Source organism: Cnephaeus nilssonii (assembly GCF_951640355.1).
Source record: "Cnephaeus nilssonii genome assembly, chromosome: 21".
In the NCBI taxonomy this organism is placed as follows: Eukaryota; Metazoa; Chordata; class Mammalia; order Chiroptera; family Vespertilionidae; genus Cnephaeus; species Cnephaeus nilssonii.
In genome coordinates, this window is record NC_137092.1 from 39,987,679 (window position 1) to 39,996,975 (window position 9,297).

The window sequence follows — 9,297 nt, forward strand, 5'->3', positions numbered from 1 at the left end:
AGCTCACCGTGGAGCCTCTGAGAGCTCACTATGGAACCTCAGAGAGTTCTCCATGGAATCTCAGAGAGCTCACCGTGGAGCCTCAGAGAGCTCACCATCAAACCTCAGAGAGCTCACCGTGGAACCTCAGAGAGCTCACCGTGGAACCTCAGAGAGTTCTCCATGGAACCTCAGAGAGCTCACCGTGGAACCTCATAGAGTTCACCATGGAAACTCACAGAATTCACTGTGGAACCTCAGAGAGCTCACCATGGAATCTCAGAGAGCTCATCGTGGAACCTCAGAGAGCTCATCGTGGAACCTCAGAGAGCTCACCATGGAATCTCAGAGAACTCACCATGGAATCTCAGAGAGCTCATCGTGGAACCTCAGAGAGCTCACCGTGGAACCTCAGAGAGCTCACCGTGGAACCTCAGAGAGCTCATCGTGGAATCTCAGCTCACCGTGGAACCTCAGAGAGCTCACCGTGGAACCTCAGAGAGCTCACCGTGGAACCTCAGAGAGCTCACCGTGGAATCTCAGCTCACCATGGAATCTCAGAGAGCTCACCGTGGAACCTCAGAGAGCTCACCGTGGAACCTCAGAGAGCTCACCGTGGAGCCTCAGAGAGCTCACCATGGAATCTCAGAGAGCTCACCATGAAATCTCAGAGAGCTCACCATGGAACCTCAGAGAGTTCACTGTGGAATCTCAGAGAGCTCATCATGGAATCTCAGAGAGCTTACCATGGAACCTCTGAGCACTCACCGTGGAATCTCAAAGAGCTCACCATCAAACCTCAGAGAGCTCACCGTGGAACCTCAGAGAGCTCATCGTGGAATCTCAGCTCACCATGGAATCTCAGAGAGCTCACCGTGGAACCTCAGAGAGCTCACCATGGAATCTCAGAGAGCTCACCATGAAATCTCAGATAGCTCACCATGGAACCTCAGAGAGTTCATTGTGGAATCTCAGCTCACCATGGAATCTCAGAGAGCTCACCATGGAACCTCAGAGAGCTCACCGTGGAACCTCAGAGAGCTCACCGTGGAACCTCAGAGAATTCACTGTGGAATCTCAGAGAGCTCACCATGGAATCTCAGAGAGCTCACCGTGGAGCCTCAGAGAGCTCACCATGGAATCTCAGCTCATCATGGAATCTCAGAGAGCTCACCATGGAACCTCTGAGCACTCACCGTGGAATCTCAAAGAGCTCACCATCAAATATCAGAGAGTTCACCTTGGAACTTCAGAGAGCTCACCGTGGAACTTCAGAGAGCTCACCGTGGAACCTCAGAGAGCTCACCGTGGAACCTCAGAGAGCTCACCATGAAATTTTAGAAAGCTCATCTTGGAGTCTCAGAGCTGTCTCAGAGAGTTCACTCAAGAAGACCGCAGTTGGAGAGAGGACCCGAGGAAGCTCCCGGTTGAGGTGGGACAAGGTAATGTGGATGAGAATCACCAAGGTAACCAAAATGTATTGGAGAAACATGACCATCTTTACCCATCTTGAAACATGATACATTTCAGACATCAGGAGACATTTAGGCATGACTTCCACTACAACTAATGTTCTCTGCTGTTCTGTAGGAAATAAAATGGTCATATTCTTAATCTAAAATCTGAAAAATATCCATCTAAATGCTTCCCTCTTCCTGCGTCCTCCACCTCCACCCATTCACTTGGGCATGTGGATGAGTTCCCACCAAATGAGTCAGTCACATAGAACATTCGTCTCTTTGAGCAGATGTCACTGTAAAAAAACAACATTGCAGCGTTACACAAAGCTTACCAACGATGCCTGTCATATGGCAACGGTGCCAACATAAGGAAAAGGGGTAATTTTGGTGGATTCAAAGGAGATAAGATTACTGTAATTATGGAGGACTGCTTCTAAATAACCTCAGACAAAAGAAAGGCTGCTTTGTATCACCCTGAGCTCCGGGAAGGAGGAGACAGGAACCTGGCAAGGAGGGAGGCTGTCCAAGGGGAGGAGGTGGGAGACAGCAGTGTTTACTGGTGCTGTTCTTGTGGCTGCCTTACCCTGTCTTGAGCTGAATGCTGTCCTAAGGGAAATCAAGAGCTCTGAAGGTCACTGGAGAAGAAGCCAAAGGGTTTGCCCGGAATAAACTACCACCCTCTGTCCTCCCAGGTTGCCAAAATCCAACCCTTCTTCTCCAAAGCCCTGCTCAAGTCCTTTTCCTTCTGTGAAAGCATCCCATTTCTCTCCAGTCTGCAGAACTCCACCTCCTGCATGGCAGTGCCAGTCATAGGGCCTTTAATTAGGGTGGGTTTTATGACTTCAGCATGATGAACCAACATCTTCTATTATTATTTAATCTCCCATGTGTTCACACACACATTCCCTAGCCAGGTTGGCATCTCCTTAAAGAAGGCATGTGGTGTAAGCCACCCTACAATGCCCCATAGTGCCAGCATCGAGTAGGCCCTCAATGCATGTTGGTTAGTTGACCGATTAGGTATTCATGCAAGTGGTTGCCAGCTAAGGCTATCTGCCCAGGTGATGTGGGGTCTGATGAATTAGAGAAAGGAATTCACTGAGCACCTATGAGCCAAGTGGAGTAGGGGTGATTGTTTTATACGAGGCAACAATAAATTGGTGTCTGTCCCTGCTACAAACGTATGGAGAATTTGAGAACAGGTTTGAAGAAGAGAGTGGGAGTCCACTGCACTCAGACAATGGTGGAGAGAAAGGAAAAGAAAAGCCATGACCCCCGCCCCCAAATAGGGAGAGAGTGGAGGTCAAGGATGAGGATGGGAACACCTAGAAATATGGGTCACGTTCATCCACAGGGATACCCACAGTATAAGCCTGGGATATAGCAGACTCTCCCTTCAAAAATTGTTGATTCAACAGAATGAATGAATGGATGGAGGAAGTGATGAAGGAAGGAAGGTGAGAATGACTAGAGGAAAGAAGGAAGAGAGAACAGAAATGAGGTTTGTGGGGGCGGGGATGAGGGGTACCTTAAGAGGGGAATAGGATGGGCAAACAGTGAGATGGAAGGTTCTGGAATACTGCTCTACAACCTATTCAGAAAACCCAATAAACAGTAAAATCCTTGTAAGTTTCTCACCAATATCATCACTGGCTCTAAGTTTCTCAACTCACTAGTTCTCTTGTACTACTGCAAAGAAGGAAGTTAACCAAGTGGAAACAGGATCCTGGAGTATGAGGTCAAAGGGGGGAGCTTAAGAGCCTGGCTCTGCGGGCAGTGGGTGTGACAGCAAATGAGTTATTTTCTGACATCTCCCCTTTTCCCACCAGCGGCACTTTGTTCAGGACATATTCTCTGAAGGATCAAGGCTAATCTCCTTTTCACTTAGACTCTCCATTAACCTTATTCTTCCATCGGGAAGCTTTGAACATGGTGTTAAAAGCAGATTCCTCATTGCTAATTCTTAAATCCTCCCGGTTCCCATGAAGCTGAGAAAAGATCTCCCAGTCCGACGATATCCACAATCAGGTGCTAAGTTACCTGTCTCTCAGCAGTCCAGCCAGCATTTCAGAAAACATGGATGCTATTTACTGACTTGAATTACAGTATGAATAGCTATCCACAGACCCATTTGCTCTGAGCATTAGAACTATTATGTAAGAACCGGAGCCTCAAAAGTTCATTATCTGAAGGATGTTAAGTACTTTCTCCTTGTACTCTCTCTCTCTCTCTTTAATCCTTTCATATTCTCATTCTTCTCTCTTTCTCTTTTACACACACACACACACACACACACACACACACACACTCACTCACACCTACCATCTTTACCTGCATTAAATAATCCACAGACTAATCACAGTTAGAGGTCATATAATCCAGTCCTCTTTAACAAGATTGAGGTGACAATTGTGTCAGCAGGGAGGAGCAGTTAGTGACAGCCTGAAACCCAAATCCAGGCCTCCTGACTCCCCTTAGACTTCTGTTTTCCTCTGCAGCAAACCACTTCCAAGTGCACGATGTAAGAATGTGTGTGCTGACCTTGGCCTTCTGCCCAGGCTCCAGGAGAGGAGAGACAAGAGGACCCTGGCTCGGCCTCTGCTTCACTACTTGACCGGAGCCGGCCACCTGGCTGCTCTCCTCCATGCCGTGGGAATGCGTCTTCTGCTGCGACCACTGAACCATGTGGACATTCTTCTCCGAGTCCTGAGTCCTTTCTTTCTCCCCATCCTCTAGTGGTCGGCACAGGCCTGCTCAGCACATGGCTGGTCTCTGAGAGTCTGGGGACAGGCAGTGTGCTACAGAGAAAAAGGAGAGCAGCCAGATCCCGGCCCTGCCCCTTCCCTCCGCCGTGAGAGCCGATGCAATGGCAATGTCCACTCAGGGCTGCCGTGGCACCAACGTGGCGGACGCACCGGACAGAGTCTAGCACATCGTGGGTGCTCGGTAAGCGCTGGTTTCCGTCCTTCCACCAGATGGGCTGTGGGCCGGCTGGTCTCTGGATGACTTGATGTTTATGGGATGACAATGTGCCATCTGTAGTGATTTAGGGCTGATTAGGAACGCCAACAAAATTGGCACGGATTTGGTTTGAGATTTTTGATCTCCCAGCTTTGTTATGTTACAGATTAAGAAACAAATAGGTTTTGTTCAAGTCTATACTATATTTTAAATAAACAAAACTTGTAAATCTTTACTTTAGGTGGTGGCACGGGACACAAAAACAAAAAACAAAACCAAAGCGAATGCCTTCCTTTTAGAATTCATATTGCTTTATTTTGCCTCAGTTTTGGTTCATATGAATCTTTTGTTTAAATCTATCCTTTTTTTAAAAAAATGTATTTTTATTATTGATTTCAGAGAGGAAGGGGGAGGGAGAGAGAGATAGAAACATCAATGATGAGAGAGAATCACTGATTGGCTGCCTCCTGCACGCCCCACATTGGGATTGAGCCTGGCAGCCTGGGCATGTGCCCTGACCGGGAATCGAACAGTGATCTGCTGGTTCTAGGTGGACGCTCAAGCACTGAGCCACCCCACCTGGACAACCCCTCCCTTCTTTATCACACACACACATATACACCTTCGTATATTGTCAAAAGCAAAACTAACCAGTTTTCTGATTGGACTGGTGCCTCCACACAATGATCTCCCAACCAGAAGAAGTGATGATCTTTGCTAAAAAAAAAGGGCTGGTACCTTGTCCTACTGCACTTTAAGACATGAGCTAGCCAGAGCCTGGCGCGTGCAGAATGGTCCGAATGGCAGGTGTCGGGAGGCCAGCTGTCACCAGCCAGCATTACCTGAGGACGGACACCTCCCCTACAAAGGGTGTGAGGAATCTAGGAGCTCTTCCAGGTCTGAAACTCCATGCTTCCTTGAATACAATGGTGTCAACGCAACAAAAATCAGCTTCCAGAAAGTAGCGTGAGACTGTGAACGCCGTGGACTTAGGGTGGATCTAACAGCAAAGGAGAGTGTTCCCTGGAACATGACGCTGGGTAAGTGGAGGGATGGAGGAGACACTGTGCTAACAGAGCAGGGTGTGGCTGGTAAGGAGGATGCTTGTAATAACCTCCCCATCTGGCTTTTGCTCTCTGTACTTGACTCACCCATCCTGTTCCAGAGCCCAGCCAGCCTCCTGGGTTGCATTTGAAGGTGAGCCATTGACATGCTAACAAAGGTCAAGGACCACAGAGTGAGGAATATGGGAGCAAGGACACATCCCAACAGGGAGACTGAAAAGAAGCCTGATTTGACTCAAGTGGAGGCAGTCACCCACTGTGGACAGTGAGGGGGGAATCTACTTACTCAGCAGAGCAAGGTCAGGAAAGAATATTTGTTTCGGGACATGGAGCAAATGCTGGGGACCTCTTCCTATAGAGAAAGCTGGGAGGCACCAGGGACACATGGATTACATGGTACCCTCACCGTAACCATGGCAATGGCAATTTGGCTGTGTGTGTGTGTGTGTGTGTGTGTGTGTTTGTGTGTTTGTGTGTGTGTGCGCATGTGTGTTTTCATGAGGGGCATGACATCTCCATTAAAAAGGATCATCCCACCTCCCCACACAACTCATTCCATTTTGAATTGACTCTGGTGACTAGATAGTCGTTCCTTCCATGAGCTGAGCCACGGGTCTCAATAGCATGGAAGCACTGGCCCTTGTGTTTCCAGGGCTCAGAGGCTAGGACTCTGAGTCTCTGACTTTGAAGACGCAGGCATGCATGCACCTGTGGGCTCTCTCTTGTTCCTTTGTAACTTCTGTTTCCCCTTAATGCTCTGATATGCAAATCCTTCACCTGCCTTTCACCGGAAGCTTCCTCACCTACAGCTGGGCTCCTACGGAGGCCCTTTGTCCCCTCAGTTCTGTCTTCGTGGGTGTGTCTGCCGGGGATTTTGCTGGGGTTGCACTTCCTGGTTGGCTCTCTGATCACATGATGAGAATGTAAACATCGGCACACAGGCAGGCTCAGCCTGTGGGCCACGTAGGCAAGGCCGCCTCTCAGTCTGCAGGGCCCGCGCTGCACCGAGTTGGTGAGGTCCACGTTGCCCACAGCTTTCTCCTTGATGAGCCCATGGGCACCTGCAGCCCGGGCAGCACCGGGCAAATGCTGGCCATCCATCCAATGCTTGCTCTTGGCTGTGTGACCTGGTACCACAATGGCATCAGATACCTGACGTAGCATTGGACTCTGGGAAGAAGACTCAGAACGCCTTCTTAAAGGCAAAGTTGTCAATATACCGCAGTCCATTGCTCAATACATTAAGCTGCGTGATAGAGAAGCAGGACCATGGCTTTGGAATCAGGACGAACTGAGTTCACACAGCGACTCTGCCACTCACTCTTTTGTTGTTGTTGTTGTTAATCCTCACCCGAGGACATTTTTCCCACTGATTTTTATAAAGAGTGGAAGGGAGGGGGAGAGACAGACAGAGAAAAATCGATGTGAGAGAGACACGTCAATTGGCTGCCTCCCATACAAGCCCCGATCAGGGCCGGGGATCGAGCCTGCAACCGAAGTACATGCCCTTGACCAGAATCAAACCCGAGATCTTTCAGTCCACAGGCCAACGCTCTAGCCACTGAGCCAAACTGGCTGGGGCTGCCACTCACTCTATAGTGACCTCTGGCTTCGGGAGGATTAAATTAGACACGATGGTAACATGTCTGGTACAGTCTACGTTATCACCCTTATTCCTTTTCCCGGGACCATTTCCTCAGGCCCTTTGGAACCTCAAAGCAACATGCTTTCATGTCTTCATTTGAAATACGATTTCCTGGCTAAGAGACATCCAGTTGTCCAGGACGCCTGCCTGTGCGTGCATTTCCCTACCAGTGTCACTACTGGCCCGGACCCTCGGAGGGATGTTCCTTCTTGGGGCACATCCTGGGTCTGGCTGCCCCACTATGCACGTCGCCAGCTCCTGCCTTTAATCACCCAGGGACTCCCATGACTTTGAATGAACTGCAGTGGAGTGAACGGAAGGTTGGTTGGCATCTGGCTGAGTGAGATTTCTAATGGGGGGGTTGGGGGGTTGGGGGGTTGGGGGGGAGGTCTGAGCGAAGAAAGAAAGCAAATGCACTTTTTGATAATGTTGAAAATTGAAAGAAGACCAAAATTTTTTTTAGTTTTTATTTAATACTAGTGGCCCGTTGCACGAAATTCATGCATGGAGGGGATGGGGGTGTCTCTCAGCCCAGCCTGCACCCTCTCCAATCTGGGACATCCCTCTCACAATCCGGGACCACTGGCTCCTAACTGCTCACCTGCCTGCCTGCCTGATTGCCTCTAACCACTCTGCCTGCCAGCCTGCTCGCCCCCAACTGCCCCCCCTCTGCCAGCCTGATCACCCCAACTGCCCCCCCTGCTGGCCTGATCACCCCCAACTGCCCTCCCTGCTGGCCTGCTTGCCCCCAACTGCCCCCCTGCCTGCCTGCTTGCCCCCAACTGCACCCCGCCTGCCTGCTCACCCCCAACTGCTCCCTCGCCAGCTTGATCACCCCCAACTGCCCTTTCTTTCTGGCCTGATCGCCCCTAACCGCCTCTGCCTCGGCCCTGCCACCATGGCTTTGTCTGGAAGGACATCCAGAAGGTCTCCCAGAAGGTCTAATTAGCGTATTACCCTTTTATTAGTATAGATTTTATGGCTGCAAAGCGTTTCCTGTTTCCTGTGTCTATCGTCCTGTGCTGTGATCCCTCACACACACTGGGCTTCCTAGGTGACTCCTGCAATGCTGACGCAGAGGGGCAACTAGACACAGAGGCGGTGGCGACCTGCTGTCTGCATCACCGGATGCAGCTAATCCCAGAAGCCCTGCCTCCCGCCTTGGAATCTGCCTCCTTGTAGATCCCACACATCGTGGGACAGCGTGGGGTACACTTGCTCCCTTCTCTGCGGGGCTGCAGCCCTCATGTGAGGAGGGTCCCAGCTCCTTAGTTGCGTTTTCAGGTTGAACAGGTACAATTCTTTCAGCTGCTCCCCCATGGCAGGTGATTTGGGGCTGTGTTCTCAGGAGGGGCCAGGGAAGGAGGAAGTGAGCCACACCCACTTGGACCAAGGTCACCCTGGGGTTCCTGCCCCGTTCTTGGCAGTCCTCCAAGTTCTACCTGACTTCACTCTTGACCTTCTTGCTCCTGCTCCAGGACCAGCTTCTTCACCTCGTACCTTTCAGAGGACTCCAGTTCAAGTCCATCCTCTGGCTCTCTCCGCTTCTATTTGTTTTGGTAGCATCCTGCCACGGAACCCTACTCTCCCAGCCCAGCCCCCAACACTGTGGGTTTTACATCCGGAACCACTCAAGCTGGGAGCCTGTGGAGGTCACTGCAATTCCCCCTTTGAAACCCTCCTAAGCAGACGCCACGTACTCCATGGGCAGATTTCCCTACAGACCCCAACATGCAAGGTCCACCAACATGCAAGATCCCCCAACATGCAAGGTCAGATGTTTTCTTATTTAACATATTTTATTGATTTCAGAGCGGAAGGGAGAGGGAGAGAGAGATAGAAGCATCAATGATGAGAGGGAATCGTTGATTGGCTGCCTCCTGCACACCCCCTAGTGGGGATCGAGCCTGCAACCTGGGTATGTGCCCTTGGCCAGGATCAAACCTGGGACCCTTCAGTCCACAGGCCGACACTCTATTCACTGAGTCAAACCGGCTAGGGCTCCAGGTTTGTGTTTTCTTAATTCGCCAATTCAGTTATTTGAATAATTCGGCTTTCATCAATAGCCCTCGTTCGTTTGCATTATAAACAATGCCTTTATCCAAAATGCAAACAACTTGATTTGTTTCCAATAATTCTAAATTTTTAAATACTTAACGCAAAAAAGGTGCAAGGATTGAAAGAGCTG